Here is a 15,790-nt window from a genome sequence, read left to right as displayed (position 1 = left end):
CTCTAATTTGCTCATCACTATCTCTTTAGTGACAGTGATTTTATCAAGGTCCTCGCCTCCCATTTCGTCCATAACATCATTCTTTGGCATATTAGTCCTGTCCTCCACCGTGAAGACCGACACAAAATAGTCGTTCAATACCTCAGCCATTTCCTTATCACCCAAAATCAATTTCCCCTTCCCGTCTTCCAAGGGACCTACGTTGACTTTAGCCACCCTACTTTTGTTGGCTGTTGTTTATATTTTGTGCTAATTTACTTTCATACTCTATACTCCCTTTCCTTATTTCTTGTTTAGTTGTTCTTTGTTGCTTTTTAAAGTTTTCCCAATCTTCCAGTCTCCCATTACTCTTCGCGACTTTGTACACATGAGCTTTTAATTTGATACTATCTTTTATTCCCCACACTTATCCCCATCATGGATGCATTCTATGAAGTCCTCCTCAAGATTTCCTTGACCAACCTGATTCACCCAATCTATGTGGAGGTTAAAGTACCCCATAACAACTGCTGATCCATTCTTACAAACCTCTGTTGTTTCTTGGTTAATCGCCTCTGCCTCTGCAATATTTTTGTTAGGTGGCCTATAGACAACTCCCACCAGTGCACCAGTGATTTGTTTCACTTTACTATTATTAATCTCTACCCAGATTGACTCCACATTCTGCTCCGTAGATCTTATATCGTCTCTCACAATCGCCCTGATCTCATCCTTATTCAAGAGTGCCACCGGACCTTCTTTGCCTTCCTGCCTATCATCCCGTATTACGTGATACCCTTGTATACTTAATCCCCAGTCATCCCCACCCTGCAACCAGGTTTCTTTAATGGCCACTAAATCACATGCCTTGGTACTGTTCTGTGCCACAAATTCACTAACATTGTTTCTAATAACTATGCCAGTTAAAGAAGATGTGCGCGTCACGTTTTTAGAAGAGTGGGCGGGTGCTTGGAACGGGCTGCCAGGTTCAGAGACGGAGGATATACGTTGTGTTTAGATAGGCTCATGAATATGTAAGAGTGGAGCGATATGGACAGAGGCCCAAAGAGAAAATCTACAGATGATGGAAATCCAAGCAACACAGAAAATGTTGGAAGAACGCAGCAGGCCAGCCAGCATCTGTGGGAAAAATATACAGTCGACATTTCTGACCCAGTCCCTTCATCCAGAATGGAGAAAAAAAAAACGACGAAGAATCAGGGTTAGACGGTGAGGGGAGGGGAAGAAGAAACACGAGGTGATAGGTGAAACGGGCGGGGGGAGGGGTGGCTGGTAAATTAAGGACCTGAAACTTTGATTGATGAAAGAGATACTGGGCTGGAGAACAGGGAAGGAGAGGAGACCATGAAAGAAAGAAAAGGGGGCGGTACACCAGAGGGAGGTGATGGGTGGGTAACAGATAATGTCAGGGAGGGAAAAGAGAATCGGGCTTCGTGAAGGATGGGACATTACCAGAAGTTTGAGAAATCGATGTTCATACCATCAGGTTGGAAGCTACCCAGCCGAAGATAATGCGTTGTTGCTCCTCCAAACTGAGTGTGGCTTCATCACGACAATACAGGAGGACATGCGCTGCCATGTCGGAATTGGAATGGGAAACGGAATTTAAATGCATGGGCACTGGGAGCTCTCGCTTGTTTTGGTGGAGGGAGTGTAGGTGCTCAGTGAAGTGGTCTCCAATCTGTATCGGGTCTCACCGATATACAGGAGGCTGCACCGGGAGGACTGGATGCAGTAGATGACACTAAAAGATTCACAGCTGAAGGGTCGCCTTACCTGGAAGGATTGCTTGGGGCCCTGAATGGTACTGAGGGCGGATGTGTTGGGGCAGGTGTAACACTTGTTTCACTTGCAAGGGTAAGTGCCAGGAGAGAGATCAGAGGGAGGGACGAACGTACATGGGATCCCTGCAGAGAGTAGAACGTCGGGGGGGCGGGGAAACATGTGTTTGGTGGTGGGATCCCGCCGGAGATGGCGGAACTTACAGAGAATTGTGTGCTGGAGGCGGAGGGTGGGGAGAGGTAGGTGAGGACAAGACAAACCCTCTGTCCGGAGGAGGGAGCGAGGATGGGGTGGGTGTAGACGTGAGCAAAATGGAAGAGATTCTGTTGAGAGCAGCTTTCATGGTGGAGGAAGGAAAGCCCCTTTCTTTGAAAAAACACGTTATCCCCTTTGTTCTTGAATGAAACGACTTATCCTGAGGGCAGATGCGGCGGAGGCGGAGGAATTGAGAGAAGGGGCTAGCATTTTTACATGTAACGGGGTGCGAAGCGGTATAGTCCAGGTAGCTGAGAGAGTCTGTGTGGTTATAATAGACATCAGTAGACAAGCTGTCTTCAGAGATAGAGACAGAGAGATGGAGCAAACGGAGGGAGCTGTCGGATATGGGACAGGTAAACTTTTGGGCAGGGTGGAAGTTGCAGGCAAAGCTGATGAAGTGGACGAGTTCCACATGGGTGCAGAAAGATGTAAATATGCAGTCATTTATATAGTGTAAGGAAAGTTAGGGAGCGACACCAGTGTAGGCTTGGAACATAGACTGTTCCACGTAGCCGACACACAGGCAGGCACAGCTGGGACCCATGCCAGTGTCCATGGCTCACCTTGTGTTTAAAGGAAGTGGGAGGACAAGTTCCGCCAGACGGAGGTGAATGGTGGAGGAGGGGAGCTGGTTGGGTCTGGTATCCCGATGGAAGCGGAGAGCTTTGAGACCTTCCTGGTGGTGGGGCCGGGGGCGGGGGGGGGGGGGGGCGGTGAGTTGCTGGACGTGTATTGGGATTGGACATCCATAGTAAAAATAAAATGAACGGGGATATATGTGGGATGAAACCAATTCAACTACAACTGAATGATCGAGGACCCAAAATTAAATCAAAACCACGACATTAGACCCGATAAGTACGTTAGTTCCAAGGATGTTGCTGGAGCAAACACACACTTATGGTCAAAGCGAAGTGGATATTATACACTCCTGACAGAAAGCTATCATACCCCCGTATTCTCTCATTTGCCTTCTTCTATCCGGCTGAAGGTACAAGACAGCACGTACTACAGGCTCGTGAATAGCTTCAACTCCCCTGTTATGTCTGTTGAGTGGTGCCCAAGTACAATAAGATGGAGCCTTGATCTCACAATCTACCCCGTTACGATGCGGCACCTGATTATTTACCCGCACTGTGCTTTCTTTGTCGCCCTTACATTTTATTCTGCATTCTGTTATTGCTTAACATTGTTCTCTCTCTATTCACTGTGCAATGATCTGATCTCTCTGAACAGCGTGAAAGCGAAGCTTTTCACCGTAGCTCGGTATGTGACAAAAATCATTTTAATGTCCACTGAATGTGATGCCGCAGAGCAGGGAACGCCGGGCTCCGGACAGCGCAGCGTTTCCCGGTGGGCAATACAACGCGCAGCAAAAGCTGCTAGATCACCAGCGTCCCTGGGTGGGCTCGAACCACCAACCTTCCGGTTAACAGCCGAACGCGCTCACCGATTGCGCCACAGAGACAAGCGAGAAAAGGCTTTAATAAATGGTCCATTCCGGCGTTGGAAGATGGTGACTAACAATCGATGCTGTGACTCGGCTTTTCACAATCTGCATGCATGGTTTGCATCAGAAGGTGACGCACAACATCAAACAGAAAACAGTGGAACCACATATTGGTCAGATTTAGAAGGGGAAATACCAAACTAAGTTCCCAGTGCATCGCCAAAACATTCGGCCACGAGTACACACTCCTCAAAGAAGGACATTTTACATGGGACGTAATCACTCTGTCCCGGGACGGATGAGGACAGCATCGATCCCGGGGTCAGAGAAACAGGACTGCTCCTGAACTAAAAGCTGAAACAGCCGGAAATACTGTACAGTTTAGGCAGCGTCTGTGGAGGGAGAAACCGAGTTCACGTTTCAGGTCGATGACCTTTCACAGCTCCGAGCTCGCAGTCAGACGGAAGGAGTCTCCCGGAGTCTCTGCAGGGTGGCCTGAGCTGGGTGAAGGCACCGATTCCACTCGCTCTCTCCTTTCTGACTCTTTGAACTGTAAACCTTAAATCGAGCACAAGAACAGCCTTTTTTTTAACTTTTAAAATGTGGCAGAGGCAGATGAACCAAATATTGTTCCACGTCACCGCGTGTTACGTCGAATAACTCTGTGATACAGAGTCGCTGAGGGGAGATTTCACAAAGCAGAAAACAAAGTGCCTCCTATCGGTTGACTCTCACTCCCGGGGTCACAGCAGACCGACTGCTCTGTATTCCCAAAGAACAGATCACTTCAACTCCAAACTCGGACTTAACCTCTTTAACCTCCAGAAGTTTTCGGATGACTCCGCCATTGTTGGATGCATCAGCAAGGGAGATAAGGCTGAGTACAGGGCTACGGTAGGAAACTTTGTCACATGGTGTGAGCAGAATTATCTGCACTTAATGTGAAAAAGGCTAAGGAGCTGGTAGTAGACCTGAGGAGAGCTAAGGTACCGATGACCCCTGTTTCCATCCAGGGGGTCAGTGTGGACATGGTGGAGGATTACAGATACCTGGGGATACGAATTGAGAATAAACTGGACTAGTCAGAGAACACTGAGGCTGTCTACAAGAAGGGCCAGAGCCGTCTCTATTTCCTGAGGAGACTGAGTCCTTTAACATCTGCCGGACGATGCTGAGGATGTTGTACGAGTCTGTGGTGGCCAGTGCTATCATGTTTGCTGTCGTGTGCTGGTGCAGCAGGCTGAGGGTGGCAGACACCAACAGAATCAACAAACTCATTTGTAAGGTCGTTCATATTCTGGGATGGAACTGGGCTGTCTGAAAAGAGGATGCTGTCTAAGTTGCATGCCATCTTGGTCAATGTTTCCCATACACTACATAATGTACTGGGTGGGCAGAGGAGTACATTCAGCCAGAGACTCATTCCTCCGAGATGCAACACTGAGCGTCATAGGACGTCATTCCTGCTTGTGGTCATCAACGTTTACAACTCCTCCCTTGGAGGATCAGACATCCTGAACCAATAGGCTGGTCCTGGACTTATTTCATAATTTAATGGTATAATTTACATATTACTATTTAACTATATGGTTCTATTACTAGTTATTATTTACGGAACAACTGTACGAAAACCAATTTCCCCCGAGAATAATAAATTATGACTATGAGTATGACTATGACTATTTAACCCTTTTCAAATTACTTGGTAAATTCGAGTTGCAATTACATTTAATATGTAAACAGCAAAACCATTTCCCTGTCGGGGAAATTAACCCCCGTCCTCCCCGTGACAGACGGGGATACTAACCACTAAACGAGCGAGAAACCAATGCAAAAGTGTGATCTGTCGCTGGCATGTCCGGGTATAGTATAGCTTAAAGGGTCACCCCGATGCTTGTTCGTGACTATGGTATCGACGCTTTTACACAGACACTTCTTCCTGTCCGAACGGAAAGGGCTCGGAATCGTTTCCGATTCAGCGGATCATTGTGTAAAGCACTGTCCAGATGCGACTCATCCATTCCGGCCTGATTGTGTGTTGGGGTGAGGAGCATTCATCAATAGAATTCATTGGCTGATTAACTGATGCAGGAAAATATTTTCCAGATTTTCCACTTTGCCCACACTGGTAAGTCTGATCACCTGGCTCGACTCCTACTCCCTAAGTATAGGCAGATGCTGAATTCTGCTGAATCAGTAGTGAGGATTAAAAAGGGTATTGACAAGGGAGGTGCAGGGGCGCTTGCAGGACTGCTTTGAATCTGTGGACAGGACTGTATTCGGGATTCATCTAGCAGTCTTAATGAGTACGCCACAGTTGTCACTGACTTCATTAAAATCTGTGTGGATGAGTGTGTGCCTAGGAAACCATATTGTACATACTGGAACCAAAAGCCGATGAAACAGAAATGTCCATCTTCGACCATTGCACACATGTAATTTAAACTCTTTTGTCATTTCTCCTTCCATTATTCAACTGAAAGCCGGTGGATTCCCTTGTATCTCCAGCTTTAAAACGCACTGATAACTGATGAACAGCAGAAGATGGTTTCGATCCAGCGTCCTCGGGGTTATGGGCCCGTCATGGTTCCACTGCGACACTCTGCTACATATAGTCATTGGAATTGCTGTGCAATGTTTTTGAATTTCCCTACCGATACAGCAACGTCTTCTCCCGCATGTTACAGGCTTATCCGCGCTTCAACGACGGAAATGAATGCCGAGCACAGAGTAATTTCCTCATCTGGGAATGAACCCGAGACTTCGTACATGCAAAGCATGTGCTCGCCCACTGAACTACATCTGCACAAGGACTGCTAAATCTCTTTGCATCTCCAATTGTTGATATTTTCCCCGTTTAGAAAATATGCCACATTTATTTCTACTACTGAAGTGCATGACCATGCATTTCACAACATTGTATTTCATTTGCACTCACTTGTCCATTCCCCTCATCTGTCCAAGTCCTTCTGCAGCCTACCTGTTTCATCAACACTACCTGCCCCTCCACCAATCTTCGTATCATCTGCGAACATGGGAACAAAGCCATTTATTCCATCATCTAAACCATTGATATGCAGCATAAAAAGAAGTGGTCACAACACTGACCACTGCGGAACACAAGTCAGTGGCAGCCAAGCGCAAAAGGATACTTATATTTCTACTTGCTGTCTCCTACCAACCAGCCAATGCTCTAACCATGCCAGTTACTTTGATTTAATACTATGGGCTCTTAACTTGGTAAGCAGCCTCATGTGTTACATCTTCTCAAAAGCTATCTTAAAGTACAAATAAACAACATTCACTACATCCCCTTTATCTATACTACGTGCAGTCTCCTCAAAGAATTCCAGCAGGTTCGTCAAGCAAGTTTTCCCCTTAAGGAAAACATGCTGACTTTCCTATCTTGTCCCATGTTATTCCATAACCTCATTCTTAGTAGCAAATATGTAACGAAACACAAAGGCTGGACGTTGACCAACAGGAAACAGAAGTTGGAGTGGGCGATTCCGCCTTTCGAGTCCGCTCCACTATTCATTGCAGTGGACAGGATTCGAACCTGCGTGGAGACAACCCAAAATGGATTTCCAGTCCGTCACCTTCACCACTTCCTCCACATGCGACAGGGTCAGCAGAGATCCGGAGTCAGAGAAACAGAGTTGACCCTGAACTAAACGCAGAAACTGCTGGATATACTCAGCGGATACGACAACATCAGTGAAGCGAGAAACAGGGTTCATATTTTGCTAGGTGACCTTTCACCCTAAACTCCATGCGGGTACTCAGGCGGAGAGAAACTCATTTATCGGCGCAGGGATCCTTCACATCACGACTACAATCCCCAAGATCCACATGTGGGCCTCTGCAGCAGCAGCAATGGTTTTTGCCGTTTCCAAGCTGTCCTGGAGAAGGCGGAGCCGGGCCTAATTCCGTAACCACTGCTCTACGTGTGCGGAGCGATCTCCCACCGGGCTGTCAATGACGGAGCTCCAGGACCCAAGTACTGATGGAGGTGGTAAGGTCTGCAGGGTTGCAGGGCGGGCATCCGGACTTGTTTCACTCTTCACTCTCCTCCCCCTTTCTGAGCCATCCAACAAGCTGACTGGGCCGCTTCAGAGGGCGGTCACCAGGTAACAACGCTGGTGTGGACTGGATTCACAGCCAGCGGAAAACGGGTAAGGACGGCGGGTTGTCTGCTCCCAGCGTTCAATAAACTGAGAAAAGCCAGAGTATTATCAATAAATTGCGTGGAATCGGAACTCAGAGAGCACATTCAAAGTCCAAAGTAATATCATTATCAAAGTGCGAATGTGTCTCCATACATTACACTGGGATTCATTTACTTGCTGGCCTTCACAGTAGATCTGAGAAATACAACAGTATCAATGAACGAAGACCTACACACAAGCAGAATGGCAAACAAGCAATGTGAAAATAAGTAAATTAATAACAAACAAACAAATAAATAAACAAATAAATACAAAAAAAAACAAATAGATATGTGCCTGTATATGGGCGGACTGGTCCTGTGAGCCGTGGCATTCCCTAGCGGGCGTCCTGCGTCGGGGTGGCCACTGGGGGTCTGTCGAGAGATGATCTCGTTGGGCTGTGAGGTCTGGACTATAAACATGCATCTTTGTATTTTACTGATAATCTCCGTGTGCTTGTTGAATTGTATGTGAGAGGACTAGGCATCAATCTCGGTGTCGCGGAGGGTGGTGCGCGGTGGTGATCGTCGGGACTCTTAAATTCTTTGAACGTGCTTTTTTCAGTCTGTTGGTAATGTGTTTTAGCACCTGGATGCGCTCGGATAACACCGAGTTCTGGTGGCCACATTATGGAGAGGACATGATTATACCAGGATGCGTGCGGAGAAGGTTTACCGGGATATTGCCCGGGCGCTCAGGATGAGGCTTTTCATTCCAGAATAATCTGCTCTCCGGGTGAGGATTTTCATTCTGGAACATTCCCTTCTCTCAGCTCCTCCGTCTCCACCCCATCTGCTCTCAGAATCTGGTTTTCATGCTAGAAAGAAGGAGATGACCTGGTTTTTAAAAGAAAGGGGCTTCCTTTCCTCCACCATCAACGCAGCCTCAACCGCATCTTTTCCATTTCACGCACTTCTGCTCGAACCCCATCCTCCCGTCACTTTACCAGGGATAGGGATCCTCCTGTCCTCACCTACCACCACACCAGCCTCCGTGTCCAGCAAATAGTACCAGGGATAGGGATCCTCCTGTTCTCACCTACCACCACACCAGCCTCCGTGTCCAGCAAATAATTCCCCGTAACTTCCACCATTCCCAATGGGATCCCACCACCAAGCACATCTTTCCCTCCCCCGCATCGCCCGACCCCACTTTCTGACTCCAGGAAGATGATGAATATTATTGTATGTTTAAACAAATGTCTAACAACTCTCTTGAGATAATATTACATTTTTTGAATCATAATTGGAATTGAGCCCATCTTCCCTCCTCACGGAAAATGGCAATTGTAGTGTCTATTCTAAAACCTGGGAACACCCCCTTGCCCCGTCAGATCCTTCTAGTAATAGACCAATATCATTGACGTCCCATTTATGTAAATTTATGGACCGTGTAGTATTTGAGCGATTGGACTATATTTGGGAAAAGAGATATGACGTAGTGTTGTTAAAATACTGGATAAATTTGAGGGTCAAGCACTGGTTCCATGCCACATATCTCAAATCAGTCAATATTTTTCTGCATAAAACTCAGCAGCTACCTTAACGCAGTGAGCTTCCAATCTATATGGCCTCCTGTACTGCCGTGATGAGGCCACACTCGGCTAGAAGGAACAACACCTTATATTCCGTCTGGGTAGCCTTAAATTTGATGGCATGAACATCGATTTCTTGATTTTCCAGTCATGTTCTCACGTCCCTCATCATTCCCCATCCCCTTTATTCCCTCTCACCATATCTCCGTGCCTGGCCATCGCCTCCCTCTGGTCCTTCTCCCTCCTTTTTTTTCTTCCATGGCCTTTTATTCTATCCCTCTTCTCCCGCCCTGTATCTGTTTCACCCATAAAATTCCCAACTCTTTATTTTATTCTCCCCCCTTCCCGGTTTAACCAGTCACGTCGTGCTTCTCTACTTCCCCTCCCACCTGTTAAATTTACTCATCTCTTTTTATCCAGTCCTGCCAAAGGGTCTCAGCCTGAAACGTCGACTGTACTTCTATCCATAAATGCTGCCTGGCCTGCAGAGTTCCTCCAGCATTTTGTGTCTGTTGCTTGGAGTTCCAGTGTCTGCAGATTCTCTCTTGTTTATTATTCAATGTCAACAGGCATTTCATATGACAACTGTCAAAGTCCCACTCAGTTAGAAATATAGATATTGTTACACGAGCGTGGCGGTGGATGAACCCAAGTGCAGAACACGGGCACGGGGGTAGAGTCGGGAGGCGTTGATGCCATGGCGGGCGGGAATCGGTTTCCAGGAGAGTCTTTACCCGGGGTCTTATGTTTGAAGAGAATGCAGGAGCGATGCTAGACTTAGAACTGTCAGTCCGAAGAACCATGAAACGAGGTTACTCACACCGGAGTCGACCAACGAACTGGCAGCTCCTTGTTGTGACCACTGGGTCTTCATCCTGAATTTTCTGATGGAAAGCAGGTGTCTGTAGTTAGTGCAACCTGGGAATTTAACTAATTTCCCCCTGGGATCAATAAAGTATGGCTATGACTATGACGACTATGAATGATTGGAATTTAAACGAGGGGATCGAGGCCGAATTCCTGAGGTAAATAGCACTGTAGTAGATTGCCACAAGGGACCATGACAGTTCTCCTCCCTCAACGGGAGCCTCCACGCGATCCGCCAGGCCTGTCTGGATGGTCCCGATGAAAGTCCTGTATGAGAGAAGGGTCTAGGATGAAGGAGCGTGGGACCCAGGAACGCTCTTCTGGACCGTATCCTTCCCAGTATACCAGGTATTGGAAACCCCTGCCCCGACGGCGCACATCCAGTAGTCGTTGGCCGGTGTATGCCGGAAGGTTATCGATGATACGGGCAGGTGGGGGAGTCTCAGCCGGAGGACACAAGGGGCTGACGGAAACTGGCTTTAAATGGGAAACATGAAAATTCGGGTGGATGCACATAGGTCTTGGCAGTTTCAGGCGGACCGCTGTGAGATTGATAACAGTTTCGACTTTGAATAGTCCCAGGAAGCGAGGGACGAGTTTCCTATGCTCGTTCTTGAGAGGGATGTCCTCGGATGAAAGCCATACCATCTGCCCCGGTTGGTACTTAGGCGCTGGAATACAGTGTCGGACGGCCGTCTTTTTATTGCGATTTGCTGCTCTGAGTGGGGCCGTGCATGGCTCCTCCCAAACCTTAAAGCACCGATCGTATATAGTCCTAAACCGACGGTACTGCAATCTCCTCTTCGTGCGCGGGGAACAGCGAGGATTGGTACACCAGGGAGGACTCGAATGTGGACTTTACAATGGCAGTGCTCACCAGAGAGTTTTGGACGTACTCAACTCACGGGAGGTGGTCGCTCCAGGTCCACGGGTTGTTTGCCATTACGCAACATAGTGTCGCCTCCAAGCTTTGGTTGACGCGTTCCGTCTGCCCGTTCGTCTGGGGGTGGAAGCCGGATGACAGACTGACCGATGCACCTAAGGCTTGACCGAAGGCCTGCCATACCTGCGAGACGAACTGGGGACCTCGATCGGTGACGATGTCCGCGGGGATTCCGTGGAGGCGGAAGACTTGGTGGACGAGAAGATCTGCGTTTTTTTGCGAGGGAGGGAGTTTAGGGAGGGCTACGAAGTGCACGTCCTTGGAGAACCGTTTTACCTCGGTGAGTACGGTGGTGCTTCCATGTGAAGAGGCTAGACCGTTGACGAAATCTAGGGCGATGTGCGACCAGGGACAGGCAGAGGACGAAGTAAACCCGCAGGTGGCCGATGTGATGCTTTTCCCCGAGCACAGATGGAACATGCTGAGACATAATAACGTGTATCCGCCTCCATGGACGGCCACCAAGAGCGTTTTTTTTTCAGGAGCGCTAGGATCCGATCACTCCCGGGGTGGCAGGCGAACCGAGATGTGTGTTCCCACTGGAAAACCTGAGACCTGACGGAAACGGGCACATACAGACGATCGCCAGTTCCATTGCCGTTCTTTTACTTTGGACGGGATCACCCAAGTGAGGGTGGCAACCACACAGGATGGTGGCAGGATAGTGCCTGGGCTTGAATTGTCCGCCTTGGAGTCGTATTGGCGGGAAGCGCGTCCGGCTTCCTGTTCTTGGACCCTGAACGGTACGTGAGGGAAAACTTGAATAGTCCGAAAGATAACGCCCAACGGGCCTGTCGGGAGTTCGAACTTTTGGCGGTCTGAATATACCCCAGGTTTTCATGATCAGTCCACACCACAAACGCAGTTGTATTTTCCTCCTTATTGCCAACTCAAGCTGCAAGTCCACATTTGGGGAATCCTGCACAAAGACACCTAACTCCATTTGTATCTCTAATATCTAAATTTTCTCCTGACTTAAAAAAAAATCTGTTACTTAGAAAATGCAATACTTGTAAAATAATTGAATGATCTTTATTGTCATTATACATAGGTACAATGAAACTCTGTTTGGCTTCCTCTCAGGCAATTAAATAAAGCGGTAGATAAAATCAAGACAATAGAAACTCAGTATTAACTAGATATGTAACAGAAAATAAGTTGCAGTAGCACCAGCATATCACAGTAATGCAAGTGCAAGTTAGTGCAAGTATTTGAGACCTTGTTTGTGCATGTGTGTGCTCACAGTTTCGGTCATTGTTCTGTGGGAGTGGTGTGATAGAGGCCACAGCTCTGGGATAGAAGCTGTTCTTCAGTCTACTTGTTCTGGCTTTTAGTGTCCTGAACCTTTTGCTGGACGGCAGCGGGTCAAACAGGGTGTGGCCGGGGTGTGTGGTGTCTCTGGTTATGCTGATTGCTTTCCTCCTGAGTCTGCTAGAAAATATGATGTCCAGTCCTGGGAGCTCCATCCCGACAATTCGCTGGGCCGCCTTCTCCACGCGATGCAGGTCTTGTCGCTCAGCGGCTGTGCAGCTGGCATACCACACTGTGGCGCTGTTGGTCAAGATGGTTTGAATTGTGCTTCGGTAGAAGTTAAGCAACAGCTCTTCTGGAAGTTTGGCCTGTTTCAGCTTTCTGAGGAAGAAGAGTCTTTGTTGTGCTTTTTTTTTGCAAGCAGCGAGGTGTTGGTGGTCCATTTCAGATGTTTTGACATCATAACTCCAAGGACCTTTAGGTTTTCCTCACTTTCCACTACCTCTCCATGTATATGGAGGGGGCTGTGTACTCTGTCCTTTGATCTCCTGGAGTCAATGATCATCTCTTTTGTTTTACAAGTGTTAAGCACCAGGTCGTTGTCCTTACACCACTCCGTCAGATGATCCACCTCAAACCTGTAGGCTGTTTCCACAGAAGAGGAGAAGTTTGCTGCCTTAGGGTGAATAAATCTACTGGCCCAACAAGGTGGTCCCTCAGACCTTGTGGGAGGATAATGCAGAAATTGCAGGGTCCCAGCAGAGATATTTTAAACCTCCTCATCCACGGGTGCGGTACTAGAGGATTGGAAGATAGTTAATGTTGTTCTGTTGTTTAAGAGAGGGTCTACAAATTAGCCAAGAAATCATAGGCCAGTGAGCCTAATATCAGTTGTTGGAAGGTTATTGGAAGGTATTCTAAGCAACCATAGATATAATTATTTGAATAGAGAGGGACTGATTGGGAATAGTTAATATGGCTTTGTGCATTGTACGTCATGCCTAACCAATCTTGTAGAGTGTTTTTGAGGAAGTTACCAGGAAGGTTGATGAAGCTGATATAGTTTCAACGTTTTTTATCCAAAATTAAAAGGACTATCCACACAAAAATATACAAAATACAAACGTTAAATATTTATAGGACCTAAGAGTCAGATTGCAATGTGAATATTACAGTCTATAACACAGTCACTTCCTGGAGGTGAGGTGGGAGAGTCACCGTTCCTGGAAATCCGCCCCCACCCTCCCCAGACTGATTCTACTTACGACGCTCCCCAGTTTTCCGGCGGCTCCACTGATTGACAGCTCCCGCTGCCCCGTCACGTGACAAACACGAGGTGACGTCACAGGGGTCCCACCGTCACCGCCGTCGTTTCCCTGGAAACGGTCCAGGGCGGGAAGTCCGAGATGGCGGAGCCGGTCTCTACTTGTTGGGGTTTCGTCTCCGCTGTGGGATCCGCCTCTCCTCTTCCTGCCCGCGGAACAGTGAGTGTCTGTCAGCGCCTCACTGCACCGGCTCTCTGCCTCAGGTACAATATTTAAAACATATTTGCACAGTCACATGGATGGGAAAGGTTGAGAGGGATTCGGGCCTAATGCAGGCAGATGGGCCGAGTTCAGGTCGACAACTTGGTCGGCGGGGATGAGTTGTACCGAAGGGACTGTTTCATTTCTGTATAAACCAGTGACTCTATTTTGGGAGTTAATTCCAGATGCCAGTTATTCTCTGTGTGAAATATTTACCCCTCAGATCCCCTTTAAATCTGTCTTTAAACAGTTTTGTCCAACTCTAATGAGAGGCAGTTCTTTGGCTGACAAGGCAAGTAGAACACACAACCCTGTCTACCTGTGATGCCACATACAGGGAACTGTGTAACAATATTAGAGGCACATGCCCAGGGGCTTCAGTGAGCAAGGCCCAGAGGCATATGAACGCCTGACCACAGCAGTCCTCCACTGCAGTGGGGTTTGTCACCTTCATTCTTAGCTGTGAGCTTGTTCCACTGAACCCCTTATCCTCTGAGAAGATATTTGCACCCTCCCACTGTGACCAAGCTGTCAGACATTTCTCCTAATATCACCCAGAGTACTTCACCAAATTCCCATATAAAAGTACAGGGTGCACAGAGGATGGGAACACTTTGGTCACCTTTTGAGGGGTTTGGTTCACTGTGTGACTATTAATACCTTTATCCAACAAAAATCCATCGCACTTGGTCTGTCTCCTACCCTGCCTTGGTGATTCAAATACTCATCCAAATGGTCCTTAAACACCAGCCTGCACCACCCCTTCAGGCAGTGTGTTCCAGATTGTAACCTCCTTCTGGGGAAAGGGGAAAGAGGACAGTTTTCATCATATCATCGTTAAACCACACATTTCTCTCGTTAATCCTATGTTCAAAAACACCTCATACTTGTGTGTATTAAATTCCATCTGCCACTTTTCCAGCTAGTCCACATCACATGTCAATATTTGTTAGCCTTCTTCACTGTCCACTGCACGACTTATCTTGGTGTCATCTGCAAACTTCCTGATCCAGTTCACCACATTCTCATCCAGATCATTAATACTGTACAGATGGAAAACAACAATGACCCAGCACCTGGAAGTTCAACCAGGGCAGGATGTACACAGTGAATGACAGTTTCCTGAGAAGCGTTTGTGAACAGAGACTTTGTGTGTTTCTGTCTCCACCACCTCCTCTGACGGCTCATTTGGAATACCAGCAATTCTCTTGTGTGTAATATTTACCCTGCAGATCCCCTTTAAATCACCTCCCCCACATTAAAACTATTCCCTTTAGATTTACACCTATACCGAGGGAAATTGTCTCTGTCTCTCTAACCTCTGTACGTCTCAGATAATTTTATCCACCTCCATCACCTCACCCTTCAGATCCTCTTTAAACCTCCAACCTGTCATGTTAAATCTATTCCCTGCAGTTTCAAGAGGGAGAAAACTGTTCCTTCCCATGAAGACCCGAGGGAGTGAACAATTTCTGTCAATCATCCCTAGAAGTTATCCCCATTGATCGATCAAACTGAATCTCTTGCCCTGCACCAGCTCCTCAGCCACACATTCATCAGTGGTATATTTCTATATCTCCCTGCACTAACAAGTGTCACTGGGAGTAATAAACAGCTTACTATTTCTTAGTTTCTGTCTTATTTCTCTAAATTCACTGCACAGGACCACATCCCTCCTCCTCCTTACGTTGCAATTACCAACATGCACCGTCCACCATGATGTCTGGCTGGTCAGCCTTCCATTTGAAATGTCCTGCAGCTGCTCCGAGACCATCAGACCATAAAACACAGGAGCAGAATTAGGCCATTTGGCCCATCCAGTCTGCTGCACCATTCTACCAGGAGTAAGAGATCATGACAGATCTCTGAACTCTCTCAGACCCTCTTTTCGTCCCCACAGTCGAGAACCTCCACATTAAATATACCCAGTGAATTGGCCACAGCCGTCTGTGGGGATGAATTCAGAGTCAG

The sequence above is a fragment of the Mobula birostris genome, chromosome 28 (genome assembly GCF_030028105.1).
Source record: "Mobula birostris isolate sMobBir1 chromosome 28, sMobBir1.hap1, whole genome shotgun sequence".
In the NCBI taxonomy this organism is placed as follows: domain Eukaryota; kingdom Metazoa; phylum Chordata; class Chondrichthyes; order Myliobatiformes; family Myliobatidae; genus Mobula; species Mobula birostris.
This window is presented reverse-complemented; position numbering follows the sequence as displayed.